At 43.2% G+C, this 26,875-nt stretch overlaps 1 protein-coding gene across 1 annotated transcript in view; it reads right to left on the bottom strand.

Moving 5' to 3' along the window:
* si:dkey-22o22.2 (neural-cadherin) overlaps positions 1-26,875 on the bottom strand; it is a 304,012-nt gene that overhangs the window by 193,697 nt on the left and 83,440 nt on the right. The gene's annotated exons all lie outside the window — the stretch shown is intronic.

Below are 26,875 nucleotides of genomic sequence, written 5' to 3'. Positions count from 1 at the left end.
TGGCATTTGCAGCAAAATTTGTTGTTTTACCGCAGCAGCACTTTGCAAATCACAAAAAATATAAATTACAATAAGAAATATATATAAAATTAATTAAGTGGTGCAAAAAGAGAGCAAAGACCAGTGAGGTAGTACTCATGGGTTGTTTCGATGTACACGTGATAAATATAGCTGAATCTGAATCTGACTCAAAGTGATGTTAACGCAGACAGAAATGAGTCCAGGAACACCGTTGCTAATTTGGACACTTATGGATCTCCAGTTTCAACCCGTCAGATCTACCCTTTTTACACTGTAACACCTCCATGTCTGTTCTTCAGAGAGAGGCTGAATTGAAACGGTTCAGAAGGCCGGCGGGTGCTAGGCTCAGACCTGACTGCAGCTTTTTAAATTGGTGCCAAATGAAGGGAGTTCCCACTGCTTGCTTGGATTAATTCCTCAATGATCAAGATGTCTGCTTTCCCAGACCATTGTTCTTCTGCATATGTGCTCCCTGCCACCGAGCACATCGGTATGGAGTGCTGCCATGAGAAAGCAGCAGCCACTATCAGGGACCCCCTCCATCCAGGCCAAGCTCTCTTCTCACTACTGCAGTCTGTCAGGAGGTACAGGAGCCTCAGGGCCCACAGCACTGTGTTCACGAACAATTATTACCCTCAATCATCAGGCTCCTGAATCAGTGTGAGTAACTTCACTTACCTTCATCAACGAAATCAGGATGCAGTACTCCATGTGAGCGTGTGCAATTCTGATAAGAATTATACACGACTAAACTTAAATGAGAGTGCAGCCCAGAAAAATGAAGAAATTATCGCCATGGAAGAAAAAGTTAACCAATGGAAGAGCATGACCCTCCACGGAACACATCCCCACAATCTGAACAGACTAGATGTCAACAAGGAAGTGTCGTACGCCTGGCTCAGAATTGGAGATCTCTTCCCAGAAACAGAGGGCTCCTTGTGGTAATACAGACCATAAGACCATAAGACATAATTCAGCTATTCAACCCGCCTTTCCATTTTAGCTGATCCTGGATCCCATTCAACCCCATACACCTGCCTTCTCGCCATAACCTTTTATGCTCTGACTGATCAGGAAACGATCAACTTCTGCCTTAAATATACACACGGACTTGGCCTCCACTGCAGTCTGGGGCAGAGCAGACCACAGATTCACTACTCTCTGGCTAAAAAAAACTTCCTCTTTATCTCTGTTCTAAAAGGTCACCCCTCAATTTTGAGGCTGTGCTCTTTAGTTCTGGGTACCCCCGCCATGGAGATCTCCACAACCACATCTGTCCTGACGAAGGGTCTCGGCCCGAAACGTCACTGTACCTCTTCCTAGAGATGCTGCCTGGCCTGCTGCATTCACCAGCAACTTTTATGTGTGTTGCTTGAATTTCCAGCATCTGCAGAATTCCTCGTGTCCATATCCACCCTATCTAGTCCTTTTACTTTTAACATTCAGTAGGTTTCAATGAGATCCCCCCTCCCACCGCATTCTTCTAAGTTCCAGCGAGATCAGGCCCAAAGTTGCCAAATGATCCTCATATGTTAACTCCTTCATTCCTGAAGTCATCCTCATGAACTTCCTGGAAGGGCTCCTTGTGGCAGTACAAGACCAGGTGATTAATACAAAAGAATATCAAAAATACACAATAAAAGACTGACAAATTCAAGTTTATAAATGTAGAAAATGCCATGGAAAACCAGGAACAATCCAACACATTACAGGATCCTGTAGCAGTTTAACACAATCTGATCACTTACACAGGAACAATCACGTGGCAAATCACTCACCAAAATCTTGCCTTAAAATACAAACTCATAAAAGACATCATAGCTTCATATAAATACAAGCCTGATCCAGTTTTAGAGCCAGAATCCCATAAATTATATTACGATTTATCCATTAATACAGATAGGACAATCCATAATAACTATAATAATACAGGATAAACAAGCAATATGCAGCCATTCCAAGCACACATAACTTACGGAAATCAATAAGTGAAAATCACCAGAAATATGCTGAATTAAAAGAGGAAATTGAAAGACTATGGAACATAAACAGGGTATACATTGTCCCGATAGTAATATCTATAACTGGTATCATCCCAAAGGCACTACACAATGGCATTAAACAATTAGGTTTGCACAGTAATATCTATGTAAATCTCCAGAAAGCCACAATATTAAACACCACTAGAATAGTCTGAAAGTTCCCACCGATTGAGAAATAAGTGTGCTTGGCTATGCCCGTACCTCAGGTTTTACCAGCCTGAGCTGAGAAAAAATTAATTTAATAATAATAATCATAAAAAGTAATTATTGAAATCTTTCAACAGAATTTACTTCAAGGTTTAAGAAAACCTGTCAATCAGAGATCAAAAGTAAAAGTGTAACAAAGGCAATAAACACTTTACTATTCCCATATTAGCATATTGTTTATCTTGGGCCAAAACTGATCTGGAAAATTTACAAAGAAAAATAAAAAATTTTAGAAAGAACTATGCACACTTGAAGTAACTTAGATTAACACTGCCTAGAGCAAGGGGAGGAAGAGAAGTAACAGACATTAAAAATCTCCGCAACCATCAGATAAAACTTGTATATTTTCATCAACGGAAACGGGATTAAGCACTCCATGCAAGCATATGCAATTCCAATAAGAAGTATACACCACTAAAGTTAAATGAGAGCACAGCCCTGAAAAATTAATAAATTATCACTACAGAAGGAAAGGTTAACCAATGGAAGAGCATGACCTCCATGGAAGACTAGATATTTCGGGCCGAGATCCTTCATCAGGACCCTCCAGTCCTGATAAAGGGTCTCAGCCCAAAACACTGACCAGTTACTCTTTTCCATAGATGCTACTTAGCCTGCTGAGTGCCTTCAGCATTATGTGTGTGTTGCTTTAACAAAAGACCAACAAATTCAAGAGGAATAATGTAGAATATGCCAAGAGAAACCGGAAACAATCCAACACATTGCAGGATCCTGCAGCTGTTTAACTCAATCTGATTACTTATACAGGCACAATCAAGTGGGAAATCATTCACCAAAATGTTGCTTTAAAATACAAACTCATAAAATAAATCATACCTGACTGTATATACAAGCCTGATCCAGTTTTAGAGTCAGAATCCCACAAATTGTATTATGACAGATCCGTTATTACAGATAGGACAATCCATATAACGATCTAGATATAATATTACAGGATAAACAAGCAAGAAGAACTTACTTAATAGATGTAGCCATTCCAAACACACATAACTTACAGAAATCAAGAAGTGAAAAACACCAGAAATATGCTGAATTCAAAGAGGAAATTGAAAGACTATGGAACATGAACGGGGTATACATTGTCCAACAGTAATAGTATTAAACAATCAGACCTACAAAGGAATATCTATGTAAATCTTCAGAAAGCCAAAATACTAAACACCACTGGAATAGTCAGAAAGTTCTTAGCAATTGAGTAATGATTGTGCTTGGCTATGCCCATAAGACCATATGACATAGGAACAGAATTAGGCCATTCCATCATAGCTGATTCATTTTCCCTCTTGGCCCCAATCCCCTGCCTTCTCCCCATATCCCTTTGTGCTATGACCATTCAAGAATCTATCAGCCTCTGCCTATTCTATGTTAATGACTTGGCTATGCCAGTATCTCAGGTTTTACCAGCTTGATCTGAGAGAAAAAATACAATAATAACTTATTATTGGTTATAGGAAGCGTCATAGGAAGTCATTCCCACCTGTGGCCATCAAACTTTACAACTCCTCCCTTGGAGGGTCAGAAACCCTGAGCCAATAGGCTGGTCCTGGACTTATTTCCTGGCATAATTTACATATTACTATTTAATTACTTATGGTTTTATTACTATTTAATTATTTATGGTGCAACTGTAACGAAAACCAATTTCCCTCAGGATTAATAAAGTATGACTATGACTATTTATAGAGCACTTTCCATGCAGATGATGGAGACATTGGAGCAGAATTAGGTCACTGGTCCATCAAGTCTGCTCTGCCCTTCAATCATGGCTGATCCTTTTTCCTCTCCTCAGCCCCACTTCCCGGCCTTTTCCCCATAACCTTTGATGCCATGTCCAATCAAGAACCTATCAAGTTCTGCCTTAAATAATCTTGTGGTAATCAGTTCCACAAATTCACCACCCTCTGGCTAGGAAATTCCTCTGCATCTCTGTTTTAAATGGACGCCCCTCTATCCTGAGGCTGTGCCCTCTTGTCCTAGACTCCTCCACCATGGAAAACATCTTTTCCACATCTGCTCTGTCTAGGCCTTTAATATTTGAAAGGTTTCAGTGAGAACCCCCTCATCCAAAATAAAAGACAAAAAGATATCAGTTAAAAGCAAGGTTAAATAAATAGGTTTTGCGCTGGTGTTTAAAAGTGTCAATTGAGTCTGCAATCCTTTAGGTATTGAATTCCACAGTTCAGAAGCGTAGTTCAGAAAGCTGACCTGTCAATGATCTTCTGAGGGAGGTTGTTTAAATTGAAACACCGGTGGAAGAGTATTCTCAGGGTCATTGCCATCTGATTTAACCCCCCACCCAACGAACCTAGCAATCCATATGTGATTGGAGAGCAGAGCAGCTGAGGATGGGCAGACAGTCAGAGAAATAATGTGTAGAGTCAGCAACTGAGGTCACTACCCATTGTTTTCCTGCCTATCATGTCCCTGCTTCCTCTCCCCCACCCCTTTGTCTCTCAAATTACTGGTTTTTCAACTGAAACTACGAGCCTTCTTCCAACCCTCCCCCACCTTCTTTCTTCAGTCCTGACAAAGGGTTCCAGCCCGAAACGTCGACTCATCGTTTCCACTGATGCTGCCCGACCTGCTGAGTTCCTCCAGCGTATTGTGAGGTCACGCAAAAACTGTAGTCTGTCTATGAAGGATCTCAGTCATCCAGCTTATTGTATATCAAGTAGTCGTAAATCAAGGCAACAAGACAGAGGTAAGGAGCAAAGCAGGGAGAAAAACACAGTCACCCCATATGTAGCTGGAGTTTCAGAGAAACACCAAGCCCCTGTATTTTCCAAATCTACAAACACACTCAGTCAGAAACTCATCGACCCAAGGGTCCTACACCAATACATAAACAGAGCAATATTGTATATGCGATCCAATGCAATACACAAATCTTTATCAGCGAGACAAAATACCCACTTCACAAATGGATGCCCCAACAGAGGACGGCTAAGGAAGAGGAGGAGAAGATGGCTGCGCAATGCAGCACGCGCGGCCTCTCCGGTGATGAATATCTGTAATCTATCAAGTAGGGGACCGTGCACAATTCTGATTTGATGGAGACAGATGTGAGAGCACGGAGGAACATCTGGAAAACTTCTGAAATGCCTGCTTCGCTGTCGCTGCTACTGTGTGGTAACCAGAATCTCTGGAGCTGAAGGCCCCGAAATCCTCGGCTTTGCTTGTTTCAGCAGCCAGGGCGAGGTCGAAAGCGCTCGGCAGAGGATGGCGCTTGGGAGGCTGTATTGGAGGGGCTGGTCGGAGGCTCGAAGTTTTCGAATGGACGGACTCAGTGTCGGCTGTGGTCGGGTGCTTCCAATGCATCGGCAGTTGTCGGTGCCCTGGAGGTTTATGGCAGGGAGTTTCTCCCTTTTGCCACCTGTTATCGGGGACTCGGGAGTCGATCGGGACTTGAGACTTTTTTTTACCGTGCCCATGGTCTGTTCTTTATCAAATTATGGTATTACTTTGCACTGCTGTAACTATATGTTATAATTATGTGGTTCTGTCAGTGTTAGTCTTTGGTTTGTCCTGTTTTTCAGTGATATCATTCTGGAGGAACATTGTATCATTTCTTTCTTTTTCAATCTTTTTATTAATTTCATAGAATGAAAACATAACATAACAATATTACAAATAGTAGGAGATACATTGTTACAGTTAAAATAAATCATTATAAGACCAAATAGTATAAATTGACAAGACTCCCAATCGTGTAGAATAGGAATGAATAATACAAAGCAAAAAAAACCTGAAAAAAAACATGAAAAAGAAAAAAAACCCTATTCCCAAAAAAAACTAAACTAAACAGAATTAGTCAACTAAACTAAAGACTTGGGCAGTACTAACAACTTAAAAATGGGGAAGAAGAAAACCTCAGTGTCGACGACTCCGCTCCTCTCAACCAGCAGTACAGAGAGATAAAACAAGATTGGAAATGGTCAACTTACATCAAATGAAAATGCTGAATAAATGGCCTCTAAGTTTTTTCAAATTTATTGGAAGGGTCATGTATGCATTTATGCATTTCTAAATGACAATAAAAGAGGACTGAGTGTTCTCATAATCTAACACCTCAGGTCAAGACTTGGCTGTATATGTACACCTAAAGGACAAGGGGCACTCCTTTGAACACAACAATGTGCACATTTTGGACAGGGAGGACAGGTGGTTTGAACGAGGGGTTAAAGAAGGCATCCTTGTCAAACTGGAAAACCCATCCCTGAACAGAGTGGGTGGGTATGACACCACCGATCAGCTACTTACAATTCAGTCCTAACATCTCTACCCCAGCGTCTTCACAACAGTTCACATCTCCATTCATGCAAAGATAAGACTAATGACCCTTTCATTACCTCTATGACTCTTATCGACCCTCATGTCATTGCTATATCTTTAGACAACTCACAGAAGCCTCTCAGATGAGTGGTGAAACATCTTCTAGACAACACAGCAAGCCCTGTTGCCTTGATTTCTACTGCTTGATACTACACCCCATCAGTTTCCCTGCTATCTCATCTCCCACATTCCCCTTTCTTTAGAGAATTTTATTTTATTTAGAGATACAGTGTGGAACAGGTCCTTCCAGCCCAACGAGCCACTGTTCTAACCCTAGGACCGTTTGCAATGACCAGTAAACCTGCTGACCGGCACGTCTTTGGACTGTGGGAGGAAACCCACTGGGTCACGGGAAGGAACATACAAATTGCTTACAGAAGGCACTGGAATTGAACTTTGAACTCTGACACCCTGAGCTGTAATAGTGTTATGCTAAGTGCTATGCTACTGTGATGCCCCACAGTCAAGGTCATCACACCAACACTACCAGATTTACGAGAACCCACCTGGGTTCCAATGCAGAATTAATTGCTTCCTGTGGTGTGGTGCCTGAGAAACTGCGTGGCTGAACATTGCATTATTAATAGCAGGGAAACAACACAGTCAGTCTGAACACAAACTCAATCCAAGACTGAATTCCTGCATAAAATAATTATTCTCAAAGCATATTATAACAACATATTATACATGAGAGGATGTGGAGAGGATGTTTCCTATGGTGGGAGAGTCTAAGACTAGAGGACACAGCCTCAGAATAGAAGGGTGTCAATTTAGAACAGAGATGAAGAGAAATTTCTTTAGCCAGAGGATGATGAATCTGTGGAATTCATTGCCACGGACAGCTGTGGTCATTGGGTATATTTAAAGTGGAGGTTGATAGGTTCCTGATTAATCAGGGTGTCAAAGGTTTCAGGAAGAAGGCAGGAGAATGGGGTTGAGAGGGATAATGGCATAATTCTGCTCCTATGTCTTATGGTTTTATATTAAGTGGATCATAGAGTGATTGTATTCTGCACGAATATATAGAAAGAGATTTATTTGTCACACGCACATCAAAGCATACAGTGAAATGTGTTGTTTGCGTCAAGGGCCAACACAGTGCGAGGATGTGCTGGACGTAGCCCGTATGGGCTGGCATCCCTGTGGTGTCAATATAGTATGCCCACAACTTACCAACACGAACCCATATGTCTTTGGAACATAGGAGGAAACCAGGGCACCTGTTGGAAACCCACACAGTCCCTACAGACGGTGCTGGGAATCGAACCCCTAGTGCTGAGGCTGTAAAGCATTACGCTACCATCCCTCACAGCAAACACAAATGAATCTGGGTTGTCTGCTTACAAGATCAGAAAATTGCCAAGAATCAGTTCAGAAACAAAATTTAAAAACTGTATTGCATTTAAATCTAGCCTTTATGTCAAGATTTTCCATGTTAACGTTATTAGCTGTTGAATTTCAAAATTGCTTTGCTCCCTCCAGGTCACGAGTGCTGTTGGTTTGTAATCCTCTCCCTGGGAATCAGCCATCAAGAATATAATCACGCAAAAGGGATTGGCTGGGGTGTAAGTCAGGAGCAGATTATTATTTAATTGCTCAATACAGCATGTGAAGCTCACAGAGCCTATGGGGAATATAAACACTACAAAAAATAAAATTATTTGTATTTAACCATCTTGCAGTCAGGAAATTAAAGCGAGGATGTAGTGCTGAGCTTTATAAGGCACTGGTGAGGCCTCGCTGGGAGTACTGTGAGCAATTTCAGGCCCCTTATTTAAGAAAAGATTAGCAAGGGTCCTGAGGAGGTTCATGGGAATAATTCTGGAAATGAAAGCATTATCATATGAGCAGCAATTGATGGCTCTGGGCCTGTACTCGCCAGAATTTAGAAGAAGGGGGGAGGGAGGGTCCTCTCATTGAAACTTGTCAAATGTTGAAAGGGCGAGATAGAATGGATGTGAAGAGGATGTTTCCTTTGGTGGCGGAGTCTAGACCAGTGGTATGATCTAAAATAGAGGGTTGTCCATTTAGAACAGAGATGTGGAGCAATTTCTTTAGCCGGAGGATGGTGAATCTGTGGGATTCATTGCCATGGACAGCTGTGGGGGCCAAGTCATTGAGTATATTTAAGGCAGTGGTTGATCGGTTCTTCATTAGTCAGGTGTGAAAGGTTATGGGGGGAAAGCAGGAGGATAGGGTTAACAGGGAAATGAATCAGCCATGAAGAAATGACAGAGGAGACCTGATGGACCGAATGGCCTGATTCTACTGCTATGTCTTGTGGTCTTATGGAAATAAAGGAAAATACAAATTTTCGGGAGACATTAGAATCTAACTTCATTGTAATGTGTGATCACACCACGATAACGTAGCGGTTAGCACAATGTTTTTATAACTCAGGGCACTGGAGCTCAGCCCCAACATCCTCCGGAAGAAATTTGTACATCCCTTCCCATGAGCATGTGGGTTGCCTCCAGATGCTCTGGTTTCCTCCCATCGTCCAAAACGAAAATTGTCCCGTCATCAGGCCAGAGTTAAGTTGGTGGGTGCTGATAGCTGCTCGAAGGGTTTGTTCCGCACTGTAAGTAAAATTTAATTTCGCTGCATTAGCACCTGAGACTACTAATGTTCAAATTAAACTGAGTGGCCTCTGATATTAAAGCTGACTCTGATACTGATCTGATTTGATGTACATGTGAGAAATTAATCTTACTGCGAATCTGAATCTGAATAAAGTACCTCCGTTACTTAATTAAGTGGCCACGTTTGTGATCTTTTCTTTTATTCATTCATTTACAGGATGTGGGCATCGCCAGCTAAACCAGCATTTATTGCCCATCCCTAATTGCCCTTGAGAAACATTGAAACATAGAAACATAGAAAATAGGTGCAGGAGTAGGCCATTCGGCCCTTCGAGCCTGCACCGCCATTTATTATGATCATGGCTGATCATCCAACTCAGAACCCAGCCTTCCCTCCATACCCCGTGACCCCTGTAGCCACAAGGGCCATATCTAACTTCCTTTTAAACATAGCTAATGAACTGGCCTCAACAGTTTGCTGTGGCAGAGAATTCCACAGATTCACCACTCTCTGTGTGAAGAAGTTTTTCCTAACCTCGGTCCTAAAAGGCTTCCCCTCTATCCTCAAACTGTGACCCCTCGTTCTAGACCTCCCCAACATCGGGAACAATCTTCCCGCATCTAGCCTGTCCAATCCCTTTAGGATCTTATACGTTTCAATCAGATCCCCCCTCAATCTTCTAAATTCCAACGAGTACAAGCCCAGTTCATCCAGTCTTTCTTCATATGAAAGACCTGCCATCCCAGGAATCAATCTGGTGAACCTTCTTTGTACTCCCTCTATGGCAAGGATGTCTTTCCTCAGATTAGGGGACCAAAACTGCACACAATACTCCAGGTGTGGTCTCACCAAGGCCTTGTACAACTGCAGTAGTACCTCCCTGCTCCTGTACTCGAATCCTCTCGCTATAAATGCCAGCATACCGTTCGCCTTTTTCACCGCCTGCTGTACCTGCATGCCCACTTTCAATGACTGGTGTATAATGACACCCAGGTCTCGTTGCACCTCCCCTTTTCCTAATCGGCCACCATTCAGATAATAATCTGTTTTCCTATTTTTGCCACCAAAGTGGATAACTTCACATTTATCCACATTAAATTGCATCTGCCATGAGTTTGCCCACTCACCCAACCTATCCAAGTCACCCTGCATCCTCTTAGCATCCTCCTCACTGCTAACACTGCCACCCAGCTTCGTGTCATCCGCAAACTTGGAGATGCTGCATTTAATTCCCTCATCCAAGTCATTAATATATATTGTAAACAACTGGGGTCCCAGCACTGAGCCTTGCGGTACCCCACTAGTCACCGCCTGCCATTCTGAAAAGGTCCCGTTTATTCCCACTCTTTGCTTCCTGTCTGCTAACCAATTCTCCACCCACACCAATACCTTACCCCCAATACCATGTGCTTTAAGTTTGCACACTAATCTCCTGTGTGGGACCTTGTCAAAAGCCTTTTGAAAATCCAAATATACCACATCCACTGGTTCTCCCCTATCCACTCTACTAGTTACATCCTCAAAAAATTCTATGAGATTCGTCAGACATGATTTTCCTTTCACAAATCCATGCTGACTTTGTCCGATCATTTCACCGCTTTCCAAATGTGCTGTTATCACATCCTTGATAACTGACTCCAGCAGTTTCCCCACCACCGACGTTAGGCTAACCGGCCTATAATTCCCCGGTTTCTCTCTCCCTCCTTTTTTAAAAAGTGGGGTTACATTAGCCACCCTCCAATCCTCAGGAACTAGTCCAGAATCTAACGAGTTTTGAAAAATTATCACTAATGCATCCACTATTTCTTGGGCCACTTCCTTAAGCACTCTGGGATGCAGACCATCTGGCCCTGGGGATTTATCTGCCTTCAATCCCTTCAATTTACCTAACACCACTTCCCTACTAACATGTATTTCCCTCAGTTCCTCCATCTCACTGGACCCTCTGTCCCTTACTATTTCTGGAAGATTATTTATGTCCTCCTTAGTGAAGACAGAACCAAAGTAATTATTCAATTGGTCTGCCATGTCCTTGCTCCCCATAATCAATTCACCTGTTTCTGTTTGCAGGGGACCTACATTTGTCTTTATCAGTCTTTTACCATCAGAAGGTGGTGATGAGCTGCCAAATGATTCCAACCTCTGTTTTATCCCGACAGTGTGAAAAGGCAGGAAAAACACAATGCTCTATGTGAACACCAGATCAAATGACCCAGTAATCTTAGCCTTCAATCAAGGTTTACAGCAGATTAGTTCAGAAGTCCCTATGGAAATATATATGTACTGCTTCCGTAAGAAACGGCCCACTAGTCCACAGACTGTGGTACCCTGTGGGACTCCTAATTTAACTACCGATTTCATCATTATCAGTGCTATATTATCCAGAGCGTTCCAGAATCCGGGGAAAGTTGGAATCTCATCATTATTTCATCCTCCATCCCTCACCAGCATCTTTTAGAACCTTGGGTTGCAGATCGAAAAGATTTCTTATTTTTCAATTCCCTTAATTTCCCCAGTATTCTCTCCTTAGTGATATTAATTACTCTAAGTGCATTAAAGAGTTGAATCTGTGGAATTCATTGCCACAGATGGCTGTGGAGGGCAAGTCATTAGGTACATAAGACCACAAGACATTAGGTATAGGAGTAAAATTTGGCCATTTGGCCCAGAACTGCTCACAATACTCCAAGTGAGGTCTCACCAGTGCATCATAAAGTCTCAACATTATATCCTTGCTTTTATATTCTAGTCCTCGTGAAATAAATGCAGCATTGCAATTGTCTTCCTCACCACAGACTCAGCCTGCAAATTAACCTTTAGAGAATCCTACACAAGGACTCTGAAATCCCTTTGCGCTCAGATTTCTGTATGTTTGCTCCATTTAGAAAATAGTCAACCCTGCCCCAACACAGTATATTCTATCTGCCATTTCTTTGCCCATTCTCCTAATCTAAGTCCTTCAGTAGCCTCTCTACTTCCACAAAACTACCTGCCCTCCACCTATTATTGTATCGTCTGCAAACTTTGCAACAAAGCCATCAATTCCATCATATAATGTAAAAATAATTGGTCCCAAAACAGACCCCTAGTCACTAGTCACTGGCAGCCAACCAGAAAAGGATCCTCTTATTCACACTCGCTGCCTCCTACCAATCAGCCAATGCTCTAACTATGCTGTAGTACCATGGGCTCTTAACTTGGTAAGCAGCCTCAAGTGTGACAACTTGTCAAAGGCCTTCTGAAAATTCAAGTACACAACATCCACTGATTCTCCTTTGTCTAACCTGCTTGTTATTTCTTCAAAGAATATTTAAAGTGAGGTCGATAGGTTCTTGATTAATCAGGGCGTAAAAGATTACGGGGAGAAGGCAGAAAATGGAGTTGAGAGGGATAATAAATCAGCCATGATCAAATGGCAGTGCAGACTCGATGGGTCGAATGGCCTATTTTTGCTCCTTCTCTTAAGCTCCATGAAACAATATCACATATACCTATTGAACACTGAAAGGCACAGAGAGAGTGGATGTGGGAAGGATGTTTCCTATCGTGGGGGACTCTAGGGCCAAAGGGCACAGCCTCAGAATAGAAGGATATACAGAGACGAGGAGGAGTTTCTTTCACCAGAGGGCGGTGAATTTGTGGAATTCATTGCCTCATTAGGCCAAGTCATTGGGTATTTTTAAAGTGGAGGTTGATAGGTTCTTGATAAGTCAGGGAGTCAAAGGTTATGGGGACAAGCCAGTATAATGGGGTTGAGAGGGATAATAAATCAGCCATGGGGAATGGCAGAGTAGACTTGATGGGCTGAATGGCCTAGTTCTACTTCTCTGTCTTATGGTCTTATGGTAAACTCATCCAGTTCCATCATGAGTACTAGCCTTCCGGCCATCGAGGACACCTTCAACAGGCGATGCCTCAAGAAGGTGTTATCCACCATTAAGGACCCCCATCACCCAGGACATGCCCTCTTCTCATTGCTACACACATGAGGAGCCTGAAGACACACACTCAATGTTTCAGGAACAGCTTCTTCCCCTCTGCCATCCATTTCTGAATGGATGTTGAACCCATGAACACCACCACACTATTTTGCTCTAATTTTGCACTATTTTTTCCTATCTTCTTACAGTAATATTATATATATTGCACTATCTCGCTGCTGCAAAGCAACAAATTTCACAACAGATGTCAGTGATAGTAAACCTGATTTCGAGTATGACTTCAGAACAAAGTAAGAATTAGAAAGCATTGTGCGATCGCTATACAGTTCATGGACTTCATCAAGGAAAGATCGGAACCAGATTTAACATCACTTATAAAAAGTATTCACCCCCCCCCCCACCCCCCTACCCACCCTTTGGAAGTTTTCATGATTTATTGTTTTACAACTTTGAATCACAGTGGATTTAATTTGAATTCTTTTGACACTGATCATAGAAACATAGAAAACATACAGGCCCTTCGGCCCACAAAGTTGTGCTGAAAATGGCCCTAGCTTAGAAATTACTAGGCTTACCCATAGCCCTCTATTTTTCTAAGTTCCAAAAGTCTCTGAAAAGACCCTATTGTATCCGCCTCCACCACCGTTACCGGCAGCCCATTCCACGCGCTCACCACTCTCTGAGTAAAAAACTTACCCCTGACATCTCCTCTGTACCTACTCCCTTGCACCTTAAACCTGTGTCCTCGTGGCAACCATTTCAGCCCTGGGAAAAGGCCTCTGACTATCCACACGATCAATGCCTCTCATCATCTTGTACACCTCTATCAGGTCACCTCTCATCCTCTGTCGCTCCAAGGAGAAAAGGCCGAGTTCACTCAACCTATTCTCATAAGGCATGCTCCCCAATCCAGGCAACATCCTTGTAAATCTCCTCTGCACCCTTTCTATGGCTTCCACATCCTTCCTGTAGTGAGGTGACCAGAACTGAGCACGGTACTCCAAGTGGGGTCTGACCAGGGTCCTATATAGCTGCAACATTACCTCTCGGCTCCTAAGTTCAATTCCATGATTGATGAAGGCCAATACTTCATAGGCCAGTAGATTAAATGCTATGTGTGGTGTAAGCCAAACACTGCATGTCATCAAAACTACACCATCCCTACCATGAAGCATGGTGGTGACTGCATCGTGCTGTGGGGATGATTCACTGCAGCAGGCCCTGGAAGGCTTGTGAAGGTAGAGGGTAAAATGCATGCAGTAAAACACAGGGAGATCGTGGAGGAAAACCTGATGCAGTCTGCAAGAGAACTGCAACTTGGGAGAAGATTTGTTTTCTAGCAAGACAATAACCCCAAGCATAAAGCCAAAGCTACATAGGAATGGCTTAAAAAAAAACAAAGTTAATGTCCTGGAGTGGCCAAGTCAGTGAGAATTTGTGGCTGGACTTGAAAAGGGCTGTTCATTCATGATCTCCATGCATTCTGACAGAGCTTGAGCAGTTTTGTAAAGAAAAATGGCGAAAAAATGCAGTGTCTAATGTGTAAATCTGATAGAGACCTATTCACACAGAATTAAGATAGCAATTGCTGCCAAAGGTCCATCTACTAAATACTGACTTGAAGGGGGTGAATACTTATGCAATCAATTATTTTGTGTTTTATATTTGTAATTAATTTAGATCACTTTGTAGAGATCTGTTTTTATTTTTACACAAAGGAGTCTGTTGATTCTGTTGATCGGTATCAAACAAAGCCAAATTAAATCCACTGTGATTCAATGTTGTAAAACAATAAAACATGTAAACTTCCAATGAAGGTGAATACTTTTATAAACTCTTTTCATAGATACTGTATGTCATGAAATTTGTTAACTTTACAGCAGCAGTACAATGAAATACATGACAAATAAAAAAACTGAGTTACATTAAGTATACGTATGTCTATTAAATAATTAAAATAAGTCGTGCAAAATAACAGAAATAAAAAGTAGAGGGGTAGTGTTTATGGGTTCAATGTCCATTTAGGAATTGGATGGCAGAGGGGAAGAAGCTGTTCCTGAATCACTGAGTGTGTGTTTTCAGAATTCTGTACCTCCTTGCCAACAGTAACAGTGTGAAGAGGGCACGTCCTGGGTGGTGGGGATCCTTAATGATGGATGCTGCCTTCCTAAGGTACTGCTCCTTGAAGATGTCTTAGATACTACGGTGGCTGGTACCCATGATAGAGCTGACTAGTTTTACTAGTTTCTACAACTCATTTCAATCTTGTGCAGTATCCCTCCCCCCACCCATACCAGACAGAGTGGCAGCCAGTCAGAATGCTCTCACGGTACATTTGTAGAAGGTTTTGAGCATTTTAGTTGACAAACCAAATTTCCTCAAATTCTTAATGAAATATAGCACTGTCTTGTCTTCCTTATAGCTGCATCAGTATGTTGTGTCTGGGTTAGGTCCTCAGAGATATTGACACCCAGGGTCAAACTTGCTCCATTTTTAACAATTATTTGATACATTTCTGTAGAATAAATCAATCCTTTTTATAATTCATTTTGAACCAAAATCTATGAGATATCTGTTCTAATTTACTGACTAAACATATACACGTTGATCCTTATGTCTAAGACCAGAGGACACGGCCTCAGAATAGAGGGTCCTTTTAGAACTGAAGTGAGGAGGAATTTCTTTAGCCGAAGGATGGTGAATCTGTGGAGGCCAGACCACTGGGTGTACTTGTGGCAGAGGTTGATAGGTTCTTGATTAGTCAGAGCACAAAGGGATACGAGGAGAAGGCAGGAGCCTGGGGCTGAGGGAAATGGATCAGCCATGATGAAATGGTGAAGCAGACTTGATGGGCCAAATGGTTTAATTCTGCTCTGATGTCTTATGGTCTTATACCTACATTCAGTTTTTTAAAGAATCCTGGTAATTAATATTTTAATATTGTGATTGCATAGTGATCATTAACTTAGAACAGTAAGCTTACTATAGAGGAATTTAAAATTTATTATTGAAGTACGTATGTGTTGCCATATACTACCCCAAACTTCATTTTCTTCCAGACATCCTCAGTAGAACAACGAAGTACAATAAAATCAACGGAAAACAACACACAAAGACAGACAAACAACCAATGTGTGAAAGAAGACAAACTGTGCAAATCCAGGAAAAAAAACAAATAGTAAGAATAATAAATGAATAACTCATAGAAAAGTACAGCACCGAAACAGGCCCCAGTCCATGCCAAATCATTTGAACTGCCTAGTCCCACCAACCTGCACCTGGACCATACCTCTCCATAGCCCTACCCATGCAAACTAAAGTGAATAAGTAATACAGAGAACGTGAGTTGTAGAGTCCTTGAAAGTGAGTCCATAGGTTGTGGAATTAATTCAGTGTTGAGGTGAGTGAAGTTATCTACGCCATTTTAGGAGCCTGGTGGTTACAAGGTAATAACCATTCTTTATTCCATCGCAATGGACACAAAGATTATTTTAGTTAATAGGGAATAACTAAGCATTTCAAAGTTTTCACTTTACTTCTCCTGATAACTTCACTACATTTTTTTTGCCATTTTGGTCAAAATTCATGCCAAACCATTCGATCTTGGTTGATCCAGTCTGTGCCCGATTGGATGTCCGAGGGAAAATGCGTAGAACATCAGCACTGAATTCTTTTGTGAGATGTGATTTTAAATACTTCGCAATGTCAATCAAACAAGCCTAAGAGAAGGCCTGGATTTTCTGTGGTGTTTTTTTTAAGCTTTGGATAAAGAGCGTTGAACAGGCTGAAAGATTGCCTTGAGCTTTGATGGTTTTTTGTTAAACTGTTTAGACTAATCCTATTTCTAATCCCAGCAGGGTCTCCAGTGCTAACTCACAGGACCCATAATACAGGTGAATGAGAGCCATCAAGCTGATTTTCCACTTTAATTCAAGATCCACAATTCGAGATAGTTTAATGTCATTTCCTACACACTAAGGGTAAAGGAGAATGAAATAATTGTTACTCCAGATCTGATGCAGCACAAAAAAACACACAATAAGATAAAAAGCACGATAAATATGAATACATAAGATAGCTTATATACATTGATTGTGTCTCCATAAAGTGACGCTAGGCCCAGGAGTGTCTGTACATAAGGTGACTGACTGGAAATGATAATGTAGTGATAGTTGGGGGTGTGGAGGGGAGGGTTAGTGGGTGGAGGTGTTGATCAGCCTTACTACTTGGGGAAAGTAATTGTTTTTGAGTCTGGTGGTCCTGGTGTGGATGCTGTGTAGCCTCTATCCTGATGGGTGTGGGACAGACAGTCCATGAGCAGGGTGGATGGGATCCTTCATGATGTTACTGGCACCTTTCTGTACATATGTCCTTGTTGGCGGGTAGGCTGGTGCCAGAGATGTGTTGGGCAGTTTTGAGAACCCACTGGACGAAGTGTTATTTCTGAATCCAGGAGGAGTTAGCAACCTTGCGGTAAGCGGACACTGAGAGCATAGCAGTTAGCACAATCACCAGCAATCACCACTGGGGGTTCAATTCTCACCACTGTTTGTACGTTCTTTCTGTGACCGCGTTGGTTTTCTCGGGTGCTCCGGTGGAAACGGATAAGAGTTGCGCAGTGGTTAGTGCTACACTATAACAGCAGCCTCTCTTGAGGGGCGGTTAGAGCCTATTCAGCATTGTATTGCTAAGTAGCTAACTAAATCAGACACGATGGAATGGTGGAGCAGACTCGATGTGCCGACTCGAATTCTGCTCCTAAGTTTTACGGTCTTACTTAACCATAGGCTAATCATGTGACAATTTACAATGAGCAATTAACCTTTCAACCAGTACCTCTTTGGAATGAGGGAGGAAACCAGAAGACCCGGAGCAAACCCATGCATACACGGATGGGGAGGATGTACGAATCTCTTTACAGACGTGAACTCTGAACTCTGATCTCTGACACACTGAGCTGTAAAAGCACCGCGCTAACCAATACATAAGAAGAACAGTGGAAAACCAAAGCACAGTAGCGTAGTGGTTAGCGCAGCTCAAGTGGATAGCAACCATGTGGCCATGCGGGTGCAAAGCCAGAGACTTTTTCCCAGGGTGGAAATAGCCAATAGGAGAGGGCATAATTTTAACGTAATCGGAAGGAGTTTTGGGGTCAGACTATAAGTAATAAGTCCTCTGGCTCCTCAAGCTGCACCACCCAGCAATCCCCCAATTTAATCCTCACCTAAAAGTCATGGGATAATTTACAATAATTTACCAATTAACCTATGAACTGGTACGCCTTTGGACTGTGGGAGGAAACCGGAGCACCCAGAGGAAATCCACGCAGTCATGGGGAGAACGTACAAACTCCTTAAAGGCAGCGGCAGGAATTGAACCCGTGTCATTGTAAAGCATTGTGCTAAACACTACGCTACCATGCTGACCAAAGTGGTGGGTGTGTGCAACGCCCAGCCAGGGCTGGTAGAGACAGATACATTAGTGACATTTAAGGAAGTCTTAGATAAGCACAAGGATGATGGAAAAATGGAGCGCTATGCAGGAGGAAGGGTTGGATTGATCTTAAAGGTCAGCACAATATTGTGGGTCATGGGGACAAGACACGTCATGGTGTGGATGATGTCTGATACGCAAAATGGAGTTTAGCATGGTCCTTGAAGTGAAGCGTAAAGAGATTAAAGACTAGCTTTATTTGCCACATGTACATTGCAGCACCCAGTGAAATGCATTGTTTCCATCAATGACCACACATTCCAAGGACGTGCTGGAGGCAGCCTGCAAGTGTCAGCATGCTTTCAGAGCCAACATAGCATGTCCACAGCTTACTAGCCCTAACCAGTAATGTGGGAGGAAACCAGAGCACCCAGAGGAAACCCTTGCAGTTACAAGGAGAACGTACAAATTCCTTACAATCAGCAGCAGGAATAGAACTCGCATTGCTGGCCCCAAGTATTCAATGTGAGTCGCAGTCAATTCAAACCATCATCATTATGTGCCGTGTCGTATGACATCGTAATTATGTGCCGTGTCGTATGACATGGGCGATCAGAGGCTTATCCATGACCATGATTGTTCTTGGCAAATTTCTCTACAGAAGAGGTCTGCCATTGTCTTCTTCTGAGCAGTGTCTTTACAAGATGGGTGACCCCAGCCATTATCAATACTCTTCAGAGATTGTTTTCCTGGTGTCAGTGGTCGCATAACCAGGACTTGTGATCTGCACCGGCTGCTCATACGACCATCCACCACCTGCTCCCATGGCTTCACATGACCATGATCGGGGTGGGGGGGGCTACGCAGGTGCTACACCTGCAGATAAGTGGAGGGAAAGAGCGCCTTACACCTCCTTTGGTAGAGACAATTTGAACCATGACCACAAATAATGAAGACCAGTGTATTAATCATACTGGCTCACCTGTGAAAAATATAGCAGTTTCAAAAATAATATCCAGATTTCAATTGAAAGCCACTGATAAATTTCCCCCATTTTGAAAAGCTAACAGAAATGTGGGCTCCTCATTGAACAATGTGATTTGTTTGACTAACGGAATTCGTAGCATGAGCTTTCAAATGAATGGGGATGAATACCAGTGAGATGAGCTGAACTGGGGACACTGACAGAAGACCTGACATTGCAGTCTCTTTTGTTTCCTGTGTGAGGATACACACAGGGGAAGGAGGCTGCAGATGTGATTGTCTTCCTCAAGGTTTCCCCGTTGGGACTCCACGTCTCAGGATAATGGGGATATATTTTCAGAGTGAATAATCACAGCTACCGGGCAGCTTGCTACTTCACGAGAATATGTCTGCAAACAATAAAAATACAATAATTGCATTGTGCGTGTTTGATGAGTCTGTGCAGGTGTGTGTGTGTGTGTGTGTGTGTGTGTGTGTGTGTGCACGTATGTGTGTCTACGTGTTTGGTCTGTGTGTGTGTGACTGTGTCTGCAATTGTGTGTGTCCGTATGTGTGTGTGTGTGAAAGAGAGTTTGTGTGTGCATAAGTGTGTGTGTGTGTGTGCAGGTGTGTCTGTGTGTGTAGTAGGCAGCTGTCGATCCCAGGGGATCATGGGTTTGTGCCTCTGGTGGACTGTCTGCTCTCCAGGGCGCGAGCCTGGGGGGGATGATTTGAAGAACCGGCTGTTGCCCATTCAGCAGGTTCCCCCTCTCCACGTTACTGATGTAGTCCAAACGCCAATACAGCTTGGCACCAGTGTCGTCACAGAGATTGCCACAGTGAAGTTGTAAACAACATCAAACTGCCTTAGGGACCCCGGCTCTGGATTTCTTCCTCGGGGTTTACTCCCGAAGCCTTTCCTATGGGTGAGTGTGGCCACAAGGCAGTGGAGGTTTAAAATCAGAGTTTTCTTTCTCCTAGGCGGGCTGCCGTCCAAGGCTGATGAGCCCCAACTGCACATCTGTGTATGTGCAGATGTGTATATATGTGTACTTGTGCGTGTGTTAAGATGTGCATGTGTGTGGGTGTGAGTATGTGTAAATGTGCATGTGCGTGTGTGTGCTTGTGTGTGTGTGTGTGTGTGTGTGTGTGTGTGTGTGCAATGGGGTGGGGAGGGGCACCAGGAATAATGGAAGAACATCATGTAATTTATCAATATTAAACATATCGAGGATTAGGACTACCTGTGGCTCCTTCAAGTTCAGACCGGAGGGAAGTTTGCCAGTGCTGAAGCATCTGAATTTGTATGCCGCTGAGCTGAGACACACATTTACTGCATCTCTCTGATACCAACTGCATTATTAGGTAGAATTCTCCAGCTGAGATGAGAAACTGTTTTCATAACTTCAATTAAAGCCAAGTTCTCTAATATCAGCAAAGCTTGAAATATATATTCAGGTGTGGTCAATCCCAATTATCTGTAACTCAAGTCCCTTCACAAATTTGGAATTGGAGTTCCTCTTGTCTCTTCACTATCTCATTTCACTTCAACAGCAGGGCACAGAAAACTCAGCAGGTCAGGCAGCATCTATGGAAATGAATAAACAACCGACATTTTGGGCTGAGACCCGCCATCAAAACTTCACCACCAAATCTGCAGACAAGGACGGACTGACCTCTACCTTGCTTAGTCATAGTCATAGTCATACTTTATTGATCCCAGGGGGAAATTGGTTTTCGTTACAGTTGCACCATAAATAATAAATAGTAACAGAACCATAAATAGTTAAATAGTAATATGTAAATTATGCCAGTAAATTATGAAATAAATCCAGGACCAGCCTATCGGCACAGGGTATCTGACCTTCCAAGGGAAGAGTTGTAAAGTTTGATGGCCACAGGCAGGAAAGACTTCCTATGACACTCTGTGCTGCATCTCGGAGGAATGAGTCTCTGGCTGAATGTACTCCTGTGCCCACCCAGTACATTATGTAGTGGATGGGAGACATTTACCAAGATGGCATGCAACTTAGACAACATCCTCTTTTCAGACACCACCGTTAGAGAGTCCAGTTCCATCCTCACAACATCACTGGTCTCACGAACAAGTTTGTTGATTCTGTTGGTGTCTGCTACCCTCAGCCTGCTGCCCCAGCATACAACAGCAAACATAATAGCACTGGCCACCACAGAACATCCTCAGCATCGTCCGGCAGATGCTAAAGGACCTGAGTCTCCTCAGGAAGTAGAGACGGCTCTGACCCTTCTTGTAGACAGCCTCAGTGTTCTTTGACCAGTCCAGTTTATTGCCAATTCGTATCCCCAGGTATTTGTAATCCTCCACCATGTCCACACTGACCCCCTGGATGGAAACAGGGATCACCAGTACCTTAGCTCTCCTCAGGTCTACCACCAGCTCCTTAGTCCAGACCATCTCTCAGACACCTCTTCTTACTTACCACTTGCACAGAACCCCACTAAGAAACAGCAAGGCCATTGTCTCCCAACCTCATTGACTCTAGTGATTTCCTGTCCACAGCCACCAATCCCTTACCCCACACTGCTCATTTCTATCTCCTACCCAGGATCCACAAACCTGTCTGGATAAGCCCGTTGTTTCTACTTAATCCTGCCCCAGTGAATTCATGTCCTCGTACCTCAATTCCATTCTCTGCCCCTTGTTTCAGTCTCTTCCTACCTACATTATGATACTTCACATCCTCTCTGTCACTTCCGGAACTTTCAAAGCCTTGGCCCGGATCACCTTCTTTTCACAATGGACATCCAGTCTCCTCACGTTGGATGCTGTTATGATTGTTTTTCAAAAGCTGTTCCTCCCCACTAACCTTAATTTATACCTTTTGCCACTAGAATTCAAATAACTTTAAATTAGATCTTGACTTTTTCCCCCTTTCTACCAGGTTTAGTTGCATATACAAGGTGGTGCAATGGGAAATTGGCCAGCAAAGTCACGAGAAAATAAGAAGTTAAAACAGGAATGGTTGATATGGCCTGTCTAGCTTGCTGTGGCTTCCCGTGAGATGATGGCTGACGTTCTGTAACAACCACACCCCCGCTCAACACCCAATTCCTTTGATCTCTTTAACCTTTGTCTTGTACATGACCGAGTTACCTTTGGAAGAAAAATTCCCAGGATTCAGCGATGGAGCGTGGAGCAGGCCCCTCGAGCCACACTGCCCTAATCCCAAATAACCCTAACCCAATCACAGGACAATTTACAATGACTCATTAAGCTACCCGGTAGGTTTTTATACTGTGGGAGGAAACTGGGGAAAACCATTCCACAGAAATTCCTTACAGAACACGTTGGATTTGAACTCCAAAACGCCCTGACCTGTAGTAGCATTACTGTCTTTCTACGATATTAAGTGTCTCCTTATTGCCGTAATTATAGTTAGCCTCTTAGCCTGATATACAGTGTTTTAAGCTCCCTGGCTGAGAAATGGATTTACCTTTAACCCTTCCTGTAATGATTTCCATTTGCGGTGTGTCATGGTGGCTATCCCTCAGGGTCGAGGATGATGGTCTTCGTTCTGAAGAAGTGGCCCACAGAGTGAAGACGCCTGTGCATGTATTTGTTTAACGTGTACTTGATGTTGCACTCCAAGAAGCACACGATACTTCACAAATCAACCAACTAATTCCAATGGCATGGAAACCACGACAATTGGAGCTGATGGATTTGTTGCAGCTTTCATCTGCCTTCACAGCCGTTGAGTTCGAAGCAACTTCATCCGCCTGTTCCACCGCTGAGGTCTTGGTTGGATTGTTCTTTGTCAGGGACCTCACCCTTGATCTTACCTCCATGGGTGACCCTACCAGGAGCATAACTCCAGACAGCATCGCTCTCGGGATCACAGGACCACACAAGTTTCTCCACCACGACAAGGTGACAATCCACAGAGAAGTTGCGGTGTAAGGGGTGTCCAGAGAGGGGTAGTACTTCTGGTGAAGAGGCTTGTTGTGTCCATTCTGGGGCAGCTCACTCACCTTTGGTCCTCATTGGATGCTCAGCTGTCACCTGTGGCTCCACGTAGCTATTTGCATGTGACAGTGGCCACACCCCAGTAAACTACTTTGACAGGTGGGCCTCATACCCCAATGAGATAGGGGCATGCCTGTCCTGGTGTGTGAAGTCTGCTCCAGCAGACCGGGTGGATGAGACCTACAGGGAGATCCAACGGCCAGGAAGGCGGTTCTGTAATGCTTCGAGGAGAGCGAAGGATATGACAAGGCACAGAGGAAGTCATGGTCATCCACTGCAACAAAGGAAGACCCCAGTTTGTGATGACTATTCATACCACTGGACCCAGACTTCTGAAATTGAGAGAGTGGAAATGGCCTTTCCACTTTAAAAACTCTCCTGCCCAGCTCTCCTGTCATTGTTGGATCTGAGGGACAACCAACACCATACTTAATGGTAGGCCTCAGCTTGAGACACAGAGTTCTAAGGGTTTACCTTTAACCTCTCCTAAAGAACTTTTAATGGTTCAATGTATTTACCTCTGATCCTTCCAATCAACAAGGAGTATATACTCATTCTGCAAAAGGACTTTGTTGGAGCGGCCATTGTGTGAGTGGGGCAGCATTAGAGTGTCTGATTTTTGCTCAGCAAGCTCGGGCAAGCACAGACGTAGGCTCTAGGTAAGTTTCCAGCAAGTTTTCTTTTGTTAGTACAGAGCTAGTATGCTGAGAATGGGTCCAGAGTTCATGGTATGTTCCTTGTGTGAGGTGTGGTAACTTTAGGAGACCTCCAGTCTCCCTCATAACTAGATCTGCAGAAGGATTTGGACAGATTAGGAGAATGGGCAAAGAAGTGGCAGATGGAATACAGTGTCGGGAAGTGTATGGTCATGCACTTTGGTAGAAGAAAGAGAGGCATAGACTAATTTCTAAATGGGGAGTGAATCCAGAAATTCAAGGTGCAAAGGGACATGAGAACTCTTGTGCAGGATTCCCTGAAGGTTACTTTGCAGGCTGAGTTAGTTGGGAGGAAGGCAAATGTGATGTTAGCATTGATTTTGAGAGGATGAGCATATAAAAGCAAGAAAACAATGTTTAGTTTTTATGAGGCATTGTCAGATGGATTGGAGTTTTGCGAGCAGTTTTGGGCTTCATATCTAATGAAGATGTACTGGGATTAGAGAGGATCCGGGGAGCCTCACGAGAATGATCCCGAGAATGAAAGAGTTAATACATGAGGGGTGTTTGATGGCTCAGAGCTTGTACTTGAGATTAGAAGAATGGGGGGGGGGGTGGGGGGGAGGTTATATCGTTGAAACCTATCAAACATTAAGAGACCTAGACAGAAATGGTGTGGAGAGGATGTTTCCTATGGTGGGTGAGGCTAGGACCAGAGGGGACAGCTTTAGAATAGAGGGACATCAATTTAGAACAGAGAGAGAGTCATAGAAAAGTACAGCACAGAAACAGGCTCTTCAGCCCACTAGTCTGTGCCAGACCACTTAAACTGTCTATTCCCATTGACCTGTACCTGGACCATAGCCCTCCATACCTCTACCATCCATGTACCTACCCAAACTCTCTAAAACATTGAGATCAAAATCGCATCCACAACTTGTGCTGGCAATTTGTTCCACACTCTCACCACCCTCAGAGTGAAGAAGTTCCCATTCACGTTTCCCTTAAACATTTCACCTTTCACCCTTAACCCATGACCTCTAGTTGTAGCCTAGATGAGGAGATTAATTAATTTCATCTCTGAACAAATTTCAGAAACGCTTTCATTTCTGGTCACTTCATTATAGAAAGGACGTGGAAGTTTTCGAAAGGGCCATCTCTAGAGCACGAGTGGGGTCCATAGACCCTTGCTTCATGGCATAAAGAGGTTGGAAATCCCTGCTCCTCTGACTCAATTCCTTCACATAGAACTGACTTGCCATCTCAGCCTGGTGAACCACAGCTACACTCGTGCTATGGAGAACACCATCAGAAAAGAGTAAATTAAGCTGTTAATATTCACTCACTGTCCATCTTTATTCTATTGTTGTCCATTTTAGACTTCTTTTGTTAGAACATAGAACATACAGCACAGGAAAGGCCATTCGGCCCTCAATGTTGTGCTGAACCAAATAAAAACAATTCAAAAACACCGATCCCTACTATCTTTATCCTGTGCCTATCCCTCTATCCTTGTTATGTCCATGTGCCAATCCAAATGTCTCTTAAAAGTCTCTAATGTACTGTATTTGCCTTGACCACCACAGTAGGCAGCACTTTCCAGGCAACCACCACTGTCTGAGTAAAAATATCCGTTTTTTCCTTGCCAAGTACTGATGAGTCAAACAGCTGGAGAGAACTGACTATTAATTGGGACAAAATTGTGGCATTTTACCTGGAGAGTTAAATAATCCTCCCAGCAGGTCAGGATCTAGCTTTAACCTCATTTCAGAATCAGAATTGATTGTGGTTTGGTGCCAAGCATAAAGCACAGGACAATACCATAACAGACAACACAATAGCAACCAACAGTTTATAAGAAAACAGTGCAAACAACCATGAGCAATCAACAATTAGCAGACCAGTCACATGCACAAATATTATCAATCAAACCTAAATAAATAAGAACATATCAATAGACTCAATCAACAGAACAGGGAGAGCACGAAATGCCATTTAACAGATGTTGTGCATATTACACCGGACTGAGTTTTGTTGAGAAGCTGGATGGCTACAGGAAAGATTCTTCGGAGATGATATGTAGCCCTGGTGGTGATGGACTTGTAGCGTCTCCCTGATGGCCATTTGGTGAATAGGTGACTTCTAGGGTGGGTGGAGTCAGCAGTAAACTTTCCAGCTCTGTTCTTCGCTCTGGCAATGAACAGATCTATTAATGTCGATAACTAACAACCAATGACCTCCGCAGAGTGAACCTCTCACTGTACTTGGAGAGGGAGGAGGCAGCAGGAAACCAGGCGGTGATAGAGGTGGTCACAACACTCTCGATGAAGGCTGAGTAAAAATTGATCAGGATACACCATGAGATGTCTAACTAAGTCCAACTAAGCTTCCTGTAATTATAAAAACCATTTTGATTGTGAAAAGGAGTATGAATTTACTACATCTGCTACCTCCATTCAGTCCATAACACCAATCTCACTCAAACACAGACAGAGGTTCATTCCCAGCACCAGAATATCTCATCCTGATGAGCACAAATTTCAAATTTTATATACAAAGGCACTGTAGTGTAGCAGTTAATGTAATGCTGTTCCAGCACCAGCAGTGCAGGTCCAATTCCAGTCAGCGTCAGTAAGGAGTTTCGACATTCCCCACGTAACGGCGTGGGTT

Source organism: Mobula hypostoma, chromosome 1 (assembly GCF_963921235.1).
Source record: "Mobula hypostoma chromosome 1, sMobHyp1.1, whole genome shotgun sequence".
Taxonomy (NCBI): domain Eukaryota; kingdom Metazoa; phylum Chordata; class Chondrichthyes; order Myliobatiformes; family Myliobatidae; genus Mobula; species Mobula hypostoma.
The sequence above is the reverse complement of the archived record's forward strand: the minus strand, read 5'-3'. Positions and strand labels throughout refer to the sequence as shown.